Source organism: Rhinopithecus roxellana, chromosome 9 (genome assembly GCF_007565055.1).
Source record: "Rhinopithecus roxellana isolate Shanxi Qingling chromosome 9, ASM756505v1, whole genome shotgun sequence".
NCBI lineage: Eukaryota > Metazoa > Chordata > Mammalia > Primates > Cercopithecidae > Rhinopithecus > Rhinopithecus roxellana.
The window spans coordinates 85,979,142-85,997,868 of record NC_044557.1 but is presented as its reverse complement, the minus strand read 5'-3'; the positions used below and the strand labels follow the sequence as shown (position 1 = coordinate 85,997,868).

At 47.3% G+C, this 18,727-nt stretch overlaps 1 protein-coding gene across 3 annotated transcripts in view; it reads right to left on the bottom strand.

Moving 5' to 3' along the window:
- TRAPPC9 (trafficking protein particle complex 9) overlaps positions 1–18,727 on the bottom strand; it is a 735,254-nt gene that overhangs the window by 531,670 nt on the left and 184,857 nt on the right. The window lies entirely within an intron of this gene.

Genomic DNA, 18,727 nt, shown 5'->3' with positions numbered 1-18,727 from the left:
CTTGAGATCAGGAGTTCGAGACCAGCCTGGACAACATAGTGAAACCCCATCTCTACAAAAAATAACAAAATTTAGCCAGTGTGGCAGCGGACATCTGTAATCCCAGCTACTCAGGAGGCTGAGGCAGGAGAATCGCTTGAACCTGGGAGGCAGAGGTTGCAACGAGCCAGGATCGCGCCACTGCACTCCAGCCTGGGCAACAGAGTGAGACTTCATTTCCAAAAAAAAATATCAAATCACAGAATTAAGGACAGCACCTTGGGAAAGGCCTCCCGGAAGAGGTGTTTCCCTTGCTTTCTTGTACATACACCGTGGTCGTTAATTAAAAATTCTTCAATGTTAAGTCACATGGCCTTGACTTTGGTGCCTTTTGACACTGACTAACTCAAGTGCCATGGAGACCAATGATCCCTTGGAGTCAAGGTTTCTTCGTGTGTAAAATGGGGATAACAATTAATGCACCGCAGAGTCATTTTACAGATTCAACAAAGTACTATCTAAAAGCACCAAGAAGACCACAGCACTGTAAGAACCTCAGGCAACACGGGAGGAAGGAGGACAGGGAGGAGACACAGGGAGGCCATTGCTGGTGCCCCCTGAAGTAGCTGCGTCTCTCCCCAGCTCCAGTTCCTAAAACCCAGGCACAGTATGACACGCTACCTTGACATCCACCGAAACTGGGAGGGCTCCAAACGGCCTCACCACAAGTCCTTCCTGACTCTGCTCCTGCAGACACAGGGTCCCTCAGCCAGGCAGGCTTCCTAGGCGTGGAAAGCAGGTGCAGCCCTGTGTATCCTGAGCAGTGGGTGTCAGTTCCCTGCCAGTCTGGGAGGGACTGAAATAAGCCGGTCACGTCCTCCCCAGAGAGCCAGGGGCAGCCCTCCCTCTCCATACCCCAAAGCCCGCCTCCCCCAGCCCCTGGGCAGCTGCTGTCTCTGTTCCTGAGTGCAGCCCCATGTGGCCCTACATGGCATGGAATCCTCCTTCCCCAGCTATGAGTGTCTGTGACCAATGAACTGCTGTCAGGTGCACATGTCCTGTGTCATGTGCTAGGTGTCTGGCTGTCCCCACATGGTAGGGCAAGAAACCCTCCTGACCATCACAGGGGACAGGAAGCCATGAGTATGGGACCCTCCTCCTACCAGGAAGGGCCCAGCTTCCAGGCTCTGCAAAGGCCCTCCTCTTGGTGCCCCTCCAGCCTAGGAGGCAGGAGCGACTTGCTGCTTTCCCACCATCCCTTTCTGGGAACCAGTTCTCTACGCTGAGCATCTTCGGTCTGAATAGGGAGACAGTTTTAGAGAGATGAAGTCACTTATCCACGGTCAGAAACGATGGAATCAGTCTAGAATCTGAGATCCAAATGATTCCAAAGTCACATTCACCTCCCGCATGAAGATCTTTCATGGTGACGTTCAAATATGAAGACCTGGTCGGAGAACCCAGAAATGAACCTCACAGGAGCTCAGTGGAAGACGGAGAGCTTGACCAAAATCCCCAGGAAAGAAAAAAGATACGTGGTGTGCTACCTCCAGAACACAAGGACAAGCTGAGCTGCAAAATAAGCAGACATATTCCTGGCCGGAGGTGTGTTCGACCATGGCACAGTCCTGCAGAACTGGCCAAGCTCCCTCTGGAGCACATCTGACAGATGGCGTTTATGTCTCCATGTTTCCTTAAAGAAGGATACTAACACAGAGAGACAGATCCAGGGGACAGCGTCCTTGAAAAGTGTTTAGAAACCACGTCACATTCATTTATTTACTTAGTCATTCACGGAACACCTCAAATGTGCCAGACACTCCACGTGTTACCTCACTTAATCCTCCCAACAACCAGTGAAATCATGGAAGGAGGTTAGCATATGTAACAGGTCATTCAGCTGTCAGTGGAAGACTTGGCACGTATCAGATGCTCAATGAATATTAGCTGCTCATCGGCATCACCCAGTCTACCACCTTAGATGGTGTTCAGATGCTTTGTAAACTGATACCATTACAGTATTTTAGAATGATCTGGGAAAAGATAGATGGCTGGGAAAAGGATGATGGAATTGTTGAGTAGTCAACTTTAACGACAGCCTGAGGAATGAATCCCTACGTTCATATGATTTCGAGAAGCTGCGGGCCAAGCACAGTGACTCACGCCTGTAATCCCAGCGCTTTGGGAGGCCAAGGTGGGCAGATCACCTGAGGTCAGGAGTTTGAGATCAGCCTGGGCAACATGGTGAAACCCCATCTCTACTAAAAATACAAAAATTAGCTGGGCATGGTGGTGGGAGCCTGTAGTCCCAGCTATTTGGGAGCCCAAGGCATGAGAGTCACTTGAACCAGGAAGGTAGTGGTTACAGTGAGCCAAGGTCACGCCACTGCACTCCAGCCTGGGCAACAAAGCAAGACTCCGTCCCAAAAACAGAAGAAGCTGTGGCCGTTGGAGGAGATTCTTACAGGAATTTAGCGACAGAAAGGGAAATGGAGAATTGGAGGGAAGTATTATCCAAAACTCAAAGTGGGAGATGGAATGGGTCAACAAGAATCACCTAAAGTAGAAGAAAGTACATCACATCTGATTATAGCCACTCTAATTACAGGATAAAAATCTAAACATTTCAGTCAAGCTTTGGGGGCAAAGGGTACAAAATGCTGGTTGCTTTGGTATTTCACGATGATAACAGGTCAGTGAACTCTCTGTTTGGAAACCCGCTTCAACACACAACATTTGGCCCTCGGCTGCTCAGGGGAATGTGTGGATACTCACATATGTGATTTATCCTTTAGAAGGTAAGTCACTCAGTCAGAGAAAGAACAAAGATCTGTCTCCAAATGGGAAAAAAACTTCAAAGCCATCTTACAGCTGAGAAAGCAGAAGGAAAAGGAGAATCTGACACGAAATCACATCATCAGTTGGGTTGCTGCTTTCCTCCCACTCCTTCAGAAGGGCTCTGACAACATCTTGGCTAGGTAAGTGACTTCCTTCCTTCCCACCTGCTCTCTCAGGCCATGCCAGTTCTCTGCCTACTCAATGTGACCTCCTCCATGCAGGGCTCCGGGGCAGGCCCACCTGGTTCTGCTTGGTTGCCACTCTACGTGTATTCTGAGAATCTACCCTCCCACGAGACACTGGAGTCCCTTTCCATTGTGCTCTTCTGTAGGCGCTGACACATCTGTGGGCCGCTGCAGAAGCTGTGGTTAAACACAACTGAAACTACAGGCCTGGGTTCAAACCCCAGATCCTAACCTTTCTAGCTTGCCCTTGGCTGTTTTACTTTCCTGGGGTCTCAGCTTCCCCTTCTTTTACAAGTAAAGCGGGGAGAAATACCAGTACCTACTTCCAGGGCTGCTGTGAGGGTTAGCGGGTTTAAAACATACAGAGTACTTAGGACAGGGCATAGGGTCCACTGAGTCTTAGTTAAGTGTTTGCTCTTATAATTATTCAGGTTTGGCAAGAAGACCACCAATGATTGGGGCTCGTAGCCTTCCATGCCTGCTACTTCCTGCTACTTCCATTACGGGATAGTCCCAATAAGCGTTCAGGTGTTTGAGCTCTCCCTCTGTGCCAGGCACTGTCTGAAGTTCCTATACTAAGGACAGAGGAGAGATGAGCATCAGCCATAGTGCAGAGTAGTTAGCTTACAGCAAACCCTTGGCTCCTTCTAAAATCTCCATATGCCAGCATTATCCACCACATCATACGAATGAGCAAACTAGAGTTCAGAGAGATCAGGCAGCTTTCCTAAGCCTTCAAAGCTAGGATGTCCCGGAATCAAGAAGTGAACCCTGGCCCTCACACCCATTCACCATGCCTCTGTCCTCTGGCAGCTCAGAACACAGTTGCTGCCTCTTGTCCACGCAGCAGCGCTCGCACCGACCTGGGCCTCTTCTGCGCTGAGGTAACCTGTCCACCTTCCTTCTACTTCTCCTCCAATGGCACTCGGAGGTGCTATCCTGACGATACTACTTTAGACCCACCTTGGTTTGAAAAGAAGCCTCTCCAAACAGGAGCCAAGGAGTGGGAAAAAGGACCCCATGGAGTATGGGCGCACAGGGAGGGAGGAAAGAAGCACGCGTCCTTTCAGAAGTTGACATCTGGTGATGCCTCCAATAGACTCCTAGCACAGGGGGTCCCTGAATATGCTGAATGCTTTCTCAAGTCCAGACCTCTGCTCCCTCATGTGCCCAATACCAGAAATGTCTTCCCCTACCTTCTCTGCCTGGCTGGATTTTCTAGAGCTATTTAATACCCGGGTCCAGGGTATCTACTCAGATATGCAACCATCTCACCCCTTGCTCTTAGGCTGGAAGCCCTCCTGCCACGCCTGCAAACACCTGCACATGCCTCCAGGACAGACTCCAGCACTCTGCACCCAACTGTGTGAGTTGATCTTTCTGTTCGTAGCTATCACTGTGATGTGAGTGTGAGGAGAACTGCATCACTGTCCTTTGGCAAAGTAAGTAGTCATTCTTCAGATAAATATTTATTGAATGTCTCCTGTGTGTCAAGCTCTGTAGCGGGCACAAAAAAACACATCAGTGGGCACACAGGCCAGTGACCACTCTCCCGGGGCTCATGGTCTGACGGAGGAGACAGAAATTAGGCAGGAAAATGGACACAAGACAAACTCCCCGAAGAGACCACCATTCAGACACGACCTGAGGGAACAGGAGGGCTCGAGGAGGTTCAAAAGAAGGAGAGTGACCCTGTGTGACTAACTCTGGACTTGCTCTCTGCGTTCACACGCTCCCTGGCACACGCAATGGATTTGACATTTCTCTCAAAATTCCTCACACACAGGGCTCTTGCTATCTTCTTCCTCTATAATAATCTATGGAACATAAAGATTTTAGATGTTTGCTGATAATTTCTTTTATTCTTGGAGCACTAACCTAGTCCTCTATCTGCTCTGCAGCACTGTGATGAGACTTGGATTTTACATTCTATTACTGCCCATTTCATTCATTCAATGGACACTTACTGCAGAGCCTTAAAATATCCTCCTGGCAGGCGCTATGCTAGGTTCTGGGGACAGAGATAAAGAAGATGCAGCCCCTGCCCTCTGGGGAGGTTGTCTCTGATTGTAGGAAGAAATGGTATGGGGGCCACAGGAGAAGCCCCCAAAAGCTGGGACCAGATGAGAGATGAGGCTTCTCTCAATCTAAAAATTTCTGTAAAATGTACAATACCATTACACAAACAAAAGGTTCAACAACTGCTTGCTGAATTAATTGCCCAAGCCAGGGCAGCATATAACTGAAAGAAGACTTGCTGTGAAGTAAAAGGTGAACCTGCAAGGGTCCCAGACCTCTATAAAATACCTCGTTCTTTCAGCTATCAGTCTAGCGTATCAGGACTGTACAACTAAATTCAAACACTATAATTACAACACTATCCTTGCCTGTTGGGATGGCTTTTCATTTCTTAAACGTGCTTCAACTGAGAGATGAACCTTGTCAAAACGGACCGTGAATGCCCACCAGGCTTCCCCATGGTCATGGCTGCAGGATGCATCAGACACCCAGATCAGGAGGAGTGGCTTGTAATGGGAGACATGAAACTAAAGAAATACCACCTGCCAAACACAACCCAGAAGGAAGAGAAGAGGGAGGAGACAAACATTTAGCATGCTAGTTACTGTTACTTAAATCACCATCACCAGCCATCTAACCTCTATGGGGTACTTCCGTAAAACAGGTACTAAGACCTGTACATCTACAGACTCACTAAATCCACACACTGACTATCTGAATAGGTCCTGCCATCACACCCATTTTAGGGAAGCTGCTCAGGCCATGCAGAAGTGGGTATAGCCAGCACTCAATATTCTGCTGTACAACCCACCCCTTAATAAGTTCACTGGCTTAATCCTAAAAGCCTGTGAAATCGTGCTGTAGTTCCATTTTAAGAAGTGTACTTTTTTCCTCATTTTTTTTACAGAGACATGACATACCAAAGACCCCGAACAACTAACTGGGAGTTTGATTTTCAGGAGCTCCCAAGTGGCAGGCCAGACGTCTTCATCCCCTCAGCCCTCCCTGTGTTACTTATTTCCCATCCACGCACCTGAGGCGCTGAACATGTCAGGACTCACAGAACTCATTAAAAGGCATTTCACTTTGTCTTAAGATCAGCTTGGTTTGTAAACTTCTCCAGCGTGACCCTAGAAATGTGTAAAATGCTGAACCGTACCAGAAAGCCGCTGCAATCGTGTATACGAGGGGGCAGCAAGTTGAATGACTTTTAGTCATTCAGGAATTTCAATGTCTTTCTAGGAGACACATCAGTAAACCCATTCACTGTGGTTAGTCAACATGCAGCAGAAATAATACAGGATGTGCAGTTGGAATTCAGTTCAATTCATTGCACACGTCTGCCTCCTACACTGAGCCGTGAGCTCCTCAGGACAGGGTTCCTGTATTATTCATGTGCCTGCATGCTGACTGGCATGTCAATGTGCTGTAAATGTTTGATTGTTGAATAATACAAAGCCAAGTGAGGTAAGTGTTATTGTAACAGAATATAAGCAAGGCAATGGACAGTAGAAGTGGCATAATTAATTCTACATGAAGGGCTTGGGAAAGCTTTCAGGAGGCGGCAGTGGACGGAACTGCAAATGAGGGATAGACTGGGATGCACAGAGGACGTCTGGGAGTAAGCAAAGTTCCGAATACATAAAAGTGTGTTCAAAGACAGCCGGAGTACAAGGGCTGTGGCGGTACATTCCGCACTCCCCAGGGCGGAGCCCTGGATCGCATTCACCTGGGTGTCCCCAGTGCCCGACACGACGGCCACCACGTAGGAGGTGCTCAGTACGGGCTGCTGAGGAGTCCACCAAAGGCAAGAGCAGCTGGCAGCCATATAGACAGACAGACAGGGGAGCACTAGAGGGAGCAACCACTCCAAAAAAGAGCAGAGAGGACGATCCCTCTGCTGCCCCCGCCCTGCCCACTGCTTTCACGGGACACCTTGCACCTGTTCACCACTGAGCCTCCCATTACTCTCAGAGCTCCAGGATGACTGTGGTCCTGCTCCCTAAGCCACAATACCTAAAACACAGTGGGTACTGGGGAAGTGTGCAAGAAAGAAAGGGAAGGAAAAAGGCGGGCAGCCAGCCACAGGATGGATTTCACTGAATGCTGGGCTAAGAAACCAGGGATACGAAAATGATTTCAGAAAGGTTTTAGAAAGGTGACAAATGAGTTGACATTTTTATAAGATGACAATGGCAGCAGCATCAAAGATAACAGCACCTTACAGGAGGAACTAGCATTTACCAAGCCCTAACTAATGCCAGGTACTGTATTAAGTACCTCACATGTAGTATAACAACCAGAAGAGCTATAGAGTACCAGCTCCACTAGGAGGGGACAATGGTCACAGACACAAGTAACTTGGTCCAGGTCACCCAGCCAGTAAGTGGCAAAGCCACGACTCTAACAAAAGTCCGTCTGATCCTAAATATTATAATGTTGACCATCATAAGTAAGTTGAAAATTGAGGGAGGCCTGACCTAGGGGCTTCCTGACTAGTCTGCTGGCCTGGCTACCTGGAGCCGGCTGCTGCAGCTGTCCTCGGCTCCATCTCCACCTCTGTCCACGCCCAGATATGCAAGTGGGACTTGGTGTCAAAACTGAAGCAGAGATGGGAGAAACGGAATCCTTTCCCCCGCTCCCCAAGACGCTCTACTCTATGACAATACCAAGAAGTAGAAGCCACTTTTCTCCAAGACTGATTTCTAAAACTTTGCCCTGCCTTGCCATATTTGTTTTTTTAAGAAAAGAATTATATAAAAATAGCCTAACAAAAGCACCTTGGAAACAGACCAGACCAGAAAGTTAGAAAGCCCAGTAGAGTGGGTAGCTCTCATATGGCACTTCAGCCAGCTTATTACCGAACCCCTCGGGTCCTGAGAATTGCACGAGTAACAGGTTTCCCTTTGTCAGCAGGAGCCAACCGTCTCCCGCCTCCATCGGCACTGCTCATGGCCTCCCAAGGTGCTTCTCGCACTCTTGCCTTTCCCGGGCACTGCCCGTGGCCTCCCAAAGTGCTTCTCACCCTCTTGCCTTTCCTGGCTTCCTTCCCTGTGTAATGAGCAGGGCTTGTGCTGACTCTACTAAGTGGCTTCTAGTTTGGATTTGCTATGGTTTTAATACAAGTATACCTTTATTCATCCGGGGAATTGTTACATTTCACCATCCCGGAAAGTCTGAGAACAAGGGGAAAGCTAAGACAGTTTCTGAAACATCTTATGGAAAAAAAAAAAAAAAAAAAAGGAGGGGGATGGAAGAGAGAGACAGAGACAGAGAGATGAAGCCAGGAAATGTAGACAAAGGCACCTGTCTTCCTCAAGCGGGGCACGCATTTGCTTATTTCAAGTCAGCCTTAACAATTTGGATGTCGGTGGCTCAAGCCTGTAATCCCAGCACTTTGGGAGGCCGAGACGGGTGGATCACGAGGTCAGAAGATCGAGACCATCCTGGCTAACATGGTGAAACCCCGTCTCTACTAAAAAAAAAAATACAAAAATCTAGCCGGGCGAGGTGGCGGGCGCCTGTAGTCCCAGCTACTCCGGAGGCTGAGGCAGGAGAATGGCGTAAACCCGGGAGGCGGAGCTTGCAGTGAGCTGAGATCCGGCCACTGCACTCCAGCCCGGGCGACAGAGCGAGACTCCTTCTCAAAAAAAAAAAAAAAAAAAAAAAGAACAATTTGGATGTTCTGGTTTTCCAGGCCCTGGCAGACTAAGGAAGCCAAACCATCAGTCCTGGGACTACAACTAAACAGCTACTCCTACCCCACCCACCCTATGCCAAGCACTGTGTTAGGTCCTCCAGAGACAGGAGCGCGTGTTCTGGGATGACCGAACGAGAGAGGGACTGGATCCTGGTAAGTGTCCAGAAGAGAACACCAAGCCTCCAGCAGTCGGTCAACTGGCTCAAGACAAGTCACACAGCTAATAATATGAGACGCCAAAACCCACGTTCTTGTCATCACGCTAGCTGAACAGGGCTGTGCCGGACAACCTGCACTGACAGAGGCAACGAGCAACAGCAACACCCACGAGAGAGAGAGGAAAACCACACAGAAACCGAGAGGGCAACAGGCCGGCCTGTTCCACCTACGCAGAAGCAGCAGAGTGCAAGAAGAGATTCGACACTGCACCCCCAGGCCATGCCCAGGCCAGTAACTGAGGAATGTTCAAAGTCCCACCTTCAGAATCCTACTATTTCCAAGTATAAGGTATGCTCAGAAGATGTCTAACCGCACTGCTTATTTGTGTATTAAGTTCTGTAGCTTAAGAGTGACATATTCAAATAACAAGCAAATCCACACACATGGGAACAGCTTATTCCCCTCTGATGCCAAATAACCAAGGCATTTATAGCTAAGAAATAAGAGATGAAATTCACAGTGCAGAGATGATTTTTCTGTAGCCACAGCACTGTGGAAAGCTGAAGAGCTTGGTCGTCTGATTTAAGATGTGTTTGCACCTTCAAAGTGGGCCTTTCTGTTTTCCCCCTTCCCTACTGTGGCACAGAACGGGCTGTCTGAAGGGGCTTTGCAGAATCCTACACAGTAATATGCTGCGGGAATAACAAGAGAGCCATCAACTGACAGTGGAGCATCTGTCACCAATTTTTTTCCCCTGTGAAATTTCATTTCAGAAATAATAGTCATTATTTAAATGCTAGCATTTAGGTAAGGGCTATCAAGTGAAACTGGTTACTTTATGTTGATAATAACAGAGGAATTACTGCTGCTGTGAACCTGAGACATGTAAGAAGCCATTAATATTAGCTTCTAACTCCAGGGATGCTCTGGTACAACATTCATGAGAAAAGCAAGAGAATCTCGCCTCAAAACATTTATGAATTTTTAATTATAACAATACAAAGCCATCATTTTTTGTTAAAATATTAAACAGAAGAATGAAGAAATTAAGCAGTGTGCATGTACATTTATGTATACAGGTATGTATATGTTTCTTTTTGTATCACACTCACATACACATATCTTCGAACATTTGTGGAAAAGCTAATATAGTAATTGTTTCTTAATTTGACCTTTATTACAATGAAATCTATGACTAAGCAAAAGCAAGAGTTCATGTCTTTCACAATCTACACATAAAAACTTGCTTATAAGTGGCCAGGCATAGTGGGTCACGCCTGTAATCCAGCACTTTGGGAGGCTGAGGCAGACAGAGCATTTGAGCTTAGGAGTTCGAGACCAGCCTGGCCAACATGGTGAAACCCTGCCTCTACTAAAAATACAAAAAAAAAAAAAAAAAAAAAAAAAAGCCAGGCATGGTGGCTCACACCCGGAGTCCCAGCTACTCAGAAGGCTAAGGCAGGAGAATCGCTTAAACCTGGGAGGCGGAGGTTGCGGTGAGTCGAGGTTGTACCACTGCACTCCAGCCTGGGTGAAAGAGTGAGACTGTCTTTAAAAAAAAAAAAAAAAAAAAAAGCACTTGCTTACACGTAAATTCAAATTAGAAGAATCACATGCCATCGCTAGAACCTCCTTGTCCGGAAATGGGGTGGGTTATAAACACTCATCTCTGTGGCTGGGCGCGGTAGCTCACACCAATAATCCCAGCACTTTGGGAGGCTGAGGCGGGCGGATCATGAGGTCAGGAGATTGAGACCATCCTGGCTAACACAGTGAAACCCCGTCTCTACTAAAAAATACAAAAACAATTAGCCAGGTGTGGTGGCGGGTGCCTGTAGTCCCAGCTACTCGGGAGGCTGAGACAGGAGAATGGCGTGAACCCAGGAGGCGGAGCTTGCAATGACCCTAGATCGCACCACTGCACTCCAGCCTGAACGACAGAGCCAGACTCCATCTCAAAAAAAAAAAAAAAAAAAAAAACCCACTCACCGCTGTGTTAGGGATTTGTGAACACAGGGACACACTCACCCCAGTGACAGTCTAGACTCCTGAGAGGCCCACAAAGGTCTGTCTGACCCTTAATATCGTGCATCCTTACCATAAACTTAGCAAAAATGCAGGGGATTTTAAAGGGAGTCTGTAACAGTAAGAATTAAAATAAGTCAAGAAAGCAAAGAAGATGAGAGGAGAAAACAAAGCAAGAAACTTCTTTATCTGAAGGTTGATGTCTGAAGAAAAAGCAGTTTATTCTGAGGGAATGAAGAAGTGTGCAGAGACTAGAAGGGGCCCCTGATGGAACTCTTGGTGCCCCCCAGGTGTCAGGGATGGAAGGAAAAGGAAAAGGGTAAGGACAAGATGTAGGGTTCACAGGCAGGCTCTTGCAGGCACCAGGCATCGGCATGCAAACGTGGTCTGCAGAAACGATGCACACACCAATAACAACTGTTATCTATAAAGCAAACAAGCTCAACGTTGTCCCAAGAGCTTTCCCCATCCTCCGTTAACATCTCACGCTTACAACAACCCTATGCAGCTGGTAAGAGTGTTAATACTATGTAAGCACCTACTATGTGGCAAGCATTGCTCTTAGTTCCTAGGTGCTAAGGATGCAGCAGTGAAATAAACAGACCACCACCACCACCCACCCAAACAGACCTCTTACACTGGTTGCAATTATTTCATCAGAAAAAAATTACATGAAGTACCACAGACCTGTATGTGGAGAGCATTAAGTGTAAAAGCTATTCTTTTTAGTTTGTTGTTGTTGTTTTTCAGACGGGGTCTCACTCTGTCGCCCCGTGACAGAGGCTGGAGTGCAATGGCACAATCTCGGCTCACTGCAACCTCCACCTCCTGGGTTCAAGCGATTCTCCTGCCTCAGCCTCTCGAGTAGCTAAGATTACAGGCACCCACCACCACACGCAGCTAATTTTTGTATTTTTTAGTAGACAGGGGGTTTCACCATATTGGCCAGGCTGGTCTTGAACTCCTGACCTTGTGATCCACCTGCCTCCCAAAGTGCTGGAATTACAGGCGTGAGCCACCACGCCCAGCTGAGTAAAAGCCATTCTTACCACTGAGATATAAAATAACTCTATCTTAGTACAAAGAGAATCATATGGGAACCCAGAGAAGAGGGTGTTTCATCCCATGTGGCCAAATTTTATACAGCAGACATTTTAGAGACAGTCAAAGAAGCTAAGCTCAATGGGTTTAGAATAAAGATAATGCTGAAATAAAAATCAATCCACAACGAAATCCTATACTGTCTCCTATAGTTAACACCCACAACCAAATCCTATACCGTCTCCTACAGTTAACACCCACAACCAAATCCTATACCGTCTCCTATACTTAACATCCACAACCAAATCCTCAACTATCTCCTATAATTAACATCCACAACCAAATCCTATACTGTCTCCTATAGTTAACATCCACAACCAAATCCTATACTATCTCCTATAGTTAACACCCACAACCAAATCCTATACCGTCTCCTGTAGTTAACACCCACAACCAAATCCTATACCATCTCCTATAGTTAACATCCACAACCAAATCCTCAACTATCTCCTATAGTTAACATCCACAACCAAATCCTCAACTATCTCCTATAGTTAACATCCACAACCAAATCCTCAACTATCTCCTATAGTTAACATCCACAACCAAATCCTCAACTATCTCCTATAGTTAACATCCACAACCAAATCCTATACTGTCTCCTATAGTTAATATCCACAACCAAATCCTATACTGTCTCCTATAGTTAACACCCACAACCAAATCCTATACCATCTCCTGTAGTTAAGACCCACAACCAAATCCTATACTATCTCCTATAGTTAACATCCACAACCAAATCCTCATCTCCTCTAGTTAACATCCACAACCAAATCCTCAACTATCTCCTATAGTTAACATCCACAACCAAATCCTATACTGTCTCCTATAGTTAACATCCACAACCAAATCCTATACTGTCTCCTATAGTTAACATCCACAACCAAATCCTATACTGTCTCCTATAGTTAACATCCACAACCAAATCCTATACTGTCTCCTATAGTTAACACCCACAACCAAATCCTATACCATCTCCTGTAGTTAAGACCCACAACCAAATCCTATACTGTCTCCTATAGTTAACATCCACAACCAAATCCTCATCTCCTCTAGTTAACATCCACAACCAAATCCTCAACTATCTCCTATAGTTAACATCCACAACCAAATCCTATACTGTCTCCTATAGTTAACATCCACAACCAAATCCTATACTGTCTCCTATAGTTAACACCCACAACCAAATCCTATACTGTCTCCTATAGTTAACATCCACAACCAAGTCCTATACTGTCTCTGCTCTGCCTCCCTCACCCTCCCTACCACCAGTAGCTCCTGCTCATATTGCCATGTCCTCAGAGCAGGTCCTCTGTTCATTCATGCTGGCAGCTCGGTGCTATAGGATTAAAGTGACAGGAATTCCTCCCTTTGTGTATTTTGGAAACTGATGGTTTGTTTTCGTTAATGTAATTCCACATGTAAATGTATTGCAGCTTGGAACAAGAATTAAAAAAGAATGATGGCCGGGCCCGGTGGCTCAAGCCTGTAATCCCAGCACTTTGGGAGGCCGAGACGGGCGGATCACGAGGTCAGGAGATCGAGACCATCCTGGCTAACACGGTGAAACCCCGTCTCTACTAAAAATACAAAAACTAGCCGGGCGAGGTGGTGGGCGCCTGTAGTCCCAGCTACTCGGGAGGCTGAGGCAGGAGAATGGCGTAAACCCGGGAGGCGGAGCTTGCAGTGAGCTGAGATCTGGCCATTGCACTCCAGTCCGGGCGACAGAGCGAGACTCCACCTCAAAAAAAAAAAAAAAAAAAAAAAAAAAAAAAAAAAAAAAAAAAAGAATGATAGCTTTCATTTTTCACGCGTAACCCTGTTGTTTCGAAAATGGCTCTGCCATGCTGTCTATTTACGTTTGTCATGATTACAGGTAAAGTCACAAGAGCTGGGAAAGAGGAGGCCTTCGTTCTTGTGCCGGTTCCTCATGCAGCTGACCTGTGACCGGAGGCCGGCCACCCACCTCTTCTGCTTTCGCTTTCCCTGTGCATAAAGCCAGGGTGGCCCTATGTGCCCTGTGCATCCTCTGACTGACTGGGGACCCCGACTGGAGAGAACCACAGAAAACTACACAATAACAAAGACAGACGAGGTGTGGCAAGCCATGGCAGGCAGCTACGCTCGAGGGCTGGGGAGAGAAGACGACCATGTTGACGGTCTCGGCGTGAACCACCGCCAAAAGCATCTCCCTTAGAATTCTGTCCCACTGCCACAGTGCTCCCCGCCTTCTACGTCATCACTAGGAAGTGCTCCTAGGCCGACCAGGTACATGGAAAGAGTGGCTTGCCCCGGGGCTGGGGCAGGGATTGGCTGGAAGGAACATGTGGGAATTTTCTGGGGTGGCGGAAATGTTCTATACTATGTCCTGATAAGGGTTTGCGTTAGACAGAGCCATGTATTTCTAAACCTCAATAAATGGTACACAAGATTTGTACATGTCACTGCACATGTATTTTACCAAAAAAAAAGTGAACTCTAGTTAATGATACATGTGCTACAGCATTTGGGGTAAAATATACTGAAATCTGCAACTTACTTTAAACTGCATTAAAACAATAAGATGGATCGGGCCCGGCACAGTGGCTCATGCCTGTAATCCCAGTACTTTGGGAGGCCAAGGTGGACGGATCACAAGGTCAGGAGATCAAGACCATCCTGGCTAACACGGTGAAACCCCATCTCTACTAAAAATATAAAAAATTAGCCAGGCATGGTGGCGGACACCTGTAGTCGCAGCTACTCGGGAGGCTGAGGCAGAAGAATGGCATGAACCCAGGAGGCGGAGCTTGCAGTGAGCAGAGATCCTGCCACTGGACTCCAGCCTGGGTGACAGAGCAAGACTCCGTCTCAAAAAAAATAATAAATAAATAAATAAATAAACAAACAAGATGGATTAAAGGACGGATAGGAGGCTGGATAGATATGTAATAAAGCAAATATAACAAAACGTTCATCACAGAGCCTAGATGGTTGGTATGTAAGTGTTTGCTATAAAATTCTTTCAACTCTTCTGCATGGTTCAGTATTTTTATAATAAAAGTTTGAGGATGGAAATGCTGGTTGATACAGAATAAGTTCTAGATGAAATCAGAGGCATAAGGAACACCAAGGATGGTTGGGCACAGTTGCTTGTGCCTGTAATCCCAGTACTTTGGAATACTTTGGAAGGCCAAGGTGGTTGGATCACTTGAGGTCAGGAGTTCAAGACCAGTCTGGCCAATTTGGTGAAACTACATCTCTACTAAAAACACAAAAAGTTAGCCAGGCATGGTGGCGGGCACCTGTAATCCCAGCTACTTGGGAGGTTGAGGCAGGAGAATCACTTGAACCTAGGAGGCAGAGGTGGCAGCAAGCCAAGACCGCGCCACTGCACTCCAGCCTGGGCAACAGAGCGATACTCCATCTCAAAAAAAAAAAAAAGAGAAACACCAAAGGCTAAGGTAGCCTAGAAAGGTGGGACAGAAGCTGGACCTTGAGATGAGACCTCGGATGACCAAGAAGCAGAGGAAGGCCTCTCCAGGAAGGGGCGGCATCTACGCAGAGCAGCGGAAGCAGTGACCCGCACAGAGCAGGGGTGGAGAGGGGAGCACCTAAGGCAGAGCTATGCCCCACATTCAAAATTGCAGAGTGGTTCCCACCCACTTGTCTATGTCCTCCCCTCAGCCAACAGGAGGGACAGGCATGCTACCATCAGCCTCATTCTGGAAATGCGGCTAACAGGACCATGCCACAAAATGTCTTTCCGTCACCAACTACTCAGTACTGAGAACCTGCTATGTGCCTGGCCCTGGAAATGAAAGAGAAAACCCAGGCACTGCCTTGGAGAGACCATATCCTGATTAGGGAAAGAGACCGATAAACAAGCCATCACCATACACAGTGGCAAGACCTCCTGTGGCACTAAGTCAGGGCAGCCCGAGGCAGCAAAGAGGAGACCCAGGAGGCCAGGCTTAGGCAGGCCTTCCAGAAGGGGCAGCCAAGCCAGAGCCCAGAGGATAACTGCTCCGGAGCTGAGGAGGCAGGAGGGGTGGGAGAAGTCAGCACAGCGTGCCCGGGGAGGAAACGGTGTGTCCTCACATCTATGGCAGATGGCAGGAGCATCCAGGAAGCCAAAATTAGCTCCTGACAGCAATGCGACTCCAGCTGAGGAGGAGAGGCGGCCACAGATGAAGCCGAGCATGGTGCAGAGGCTCCGCCACACAGGGCCGCAGGGGCCACACAGGGCCACTGGGGCCAGGGGCAACAGCAGCCACTCACGGATTTCTGAAGAGAGAAGCAGGTGAAGACTTTTGCTCCAGAAAGAATGGGCGATTTTGTAATGAATACTGGGCACACAATTACCATGGAGTTTATTTGAGGGAAGGAAAAAACGTTTTCCAGTTGCTAAGCTGGGAGGGCAAGGTAAATTACAGGAGATGTGAGAAACGTTTGCCATGTAGACTGTAATTTTCTGTTATTCAATATTAGCTTCCTTGTTCAAATATCAACCAAACTCTATAACCAATTAATTAAGTTCAGAGTACCAGATGAAGGCTTTTATGCCAGAGAAGCACTTTCTACCTTACCTAAATTGGTCCCAAAAGGAGGATGGGTAGGAAAGCATGAAATTAAGGTAGTATCATTAAATTTCTCAAAGACTAAGAGTATACGAAGTTTTTAAAATAAGACACAAATAAACAACATTTTTAAAATAAAAATGATTAAATGAACCACATTAAAGTTAAGAACTTCTGTTCATCCAAAGCCACCACTAAGAGGTAAAGGCAAACAAATCATAGTATGGGAGAGGATGGTCACACCATGTGTCCAACAAAGACCTCACACCCAGGGTATATATAAAGAAATTCTCCAAGTCAGGAGAGATGGGGAAGGGGAGGGAGAAACAGAGATAGAGACAGAGAGAGAGAAGACAACCAATGGGGGAAAAAAGGGCAAAGGCCTCATACAAAAGAGGATATACAAGTGACCAGAACATTGGAAAAGTGCTCAACTTCACCCATCATCAGGGAAAAGCAAATTGAAACCCCAATGCTACACTGTTATATACGTCACTCTCACCACCAGAATGAATAACATGACTGCAAATACCAAGTAATGGCAGGTGAAATGAATCTATGCCATTAGAAGTCGAATGGTGGTAGCCTTAGGCAGAGAAGTGGGTATACATCTGATAAACAACTTCAATCCTCATGACAACTCTACAAAATGGTGGTGTCTGTGGCAATAGCAATAGTGATGGTGGTGGTGGTAGTGATAGTGTAGTGGTAGCAGCAGTGATGGTGATGGTTCTTGTCCGAGGATGGCGGTAATGGTGGCGGTGGTGGTGGTGGTGGTGGTGGTGGTAGTGATGGTGGTGAGAGGGGTGATGGTGACAGTGGTAATGGTGGTGGTTGTGGTAGTTATGGTAGTGATGGTGATGATGGCGGTGGTTGTGTTGATGATGACGTGATTGGGGTGGTGGCAATGATGGTGATGGTGGTAGCAGTGATGGCAGTAGTTACGGTGGTGGTGGTTATGGTGGTGATGGTGGCAGTGGTGAGGGTGGTGGTTGTGTTGATAGTGGTAGTGGTGGTGGTGGGGGTTGGGGTGGTGTTTGTGGTGGTGATGGTGGTGGTGGCAGTGGTGACGGGGTGGTTGTGGTGGTTACAGTGGTGATGGTGGTTTTGGTGGTCACAGTGGAGAAAGTTGGTGGTTGTGGTGTAGTGGTAGTGAGGGTAGTGATGGTGATAAATGGTAGTGATGGTGATGGTGGTGGTGATGGTGATAAGTGGTAGTGATGGTGACAGTGGTGGTGATAATGGTGGTGGTGATAATGGTAGTGACTGATTATAGTGATGGTGATGGTGGTGGTGGTGGTGGTAGTGATGGTGATGGTGGTGGTGGTGGTAGTGATGGTGATGGTGATAGTGGTAGTGATGGTGATGGTGATAGTGGTAGTGATGGTGATGGTGATAGTGGTAGTAGTAGTGATGGTGATGGTGATGGTGATGGTGGTGGTGGTGATGGTGATAGTGGTAGTGATGGTGACTGATGGTGACAATGGTAGTGACAGTGATGGTAGTGATGCTAGTGATGGTAGTGGTGATGGCGATAGTGGTAGTGATGGTGATGGTGGTGATGATCGTGATGGTGGTGATGACAGTGGTAGTGATGGTGGTGGTGATGGCAGTGGTGGTGGTGATAATGACAGTGGTAGTGACGGTGGTGGTGATGGTGATAGTGGTGGTGATGGTGATAGTGGTAGTGATGGTGATGGTGGTGATAGTGGTAGTGATGACGGTGGTGGTGATAATGGTAGTGACAGTAATGGTAGTGATGGTAGTGATGGTAGTGGTGATGGTGATAGTAGTAGTGATGGTGATAGTGGTGTTGATGGTGATGGTGGTGATGATGGTGATGGTGGTGGTGACAATGACAGTGGCAGTGATGGTGGTGGTGGTGATGGCAGTGGTGGTGGTGATGGCAGGGGTGGTGGTGATAATGACAGTGGTAGTGACGGTGGTGGTGATGGTGATAGTGGTAGTGATGGTGACAATGGTGGTGGTGGTGGTGGTGGTGATATTGGTAGTGATGGTGATGGCGGTGGTGGTGTTGGTGGTGGTGTTGGTGGTGATAGTGGTAGTGATGGTGACAGTGGTGGTGATAATGGTAGTGACAGTGATGGTAGTGATGATGGTGATGGTGGTGATGATAGTGATGGTGGTGGTGGCGATGATAG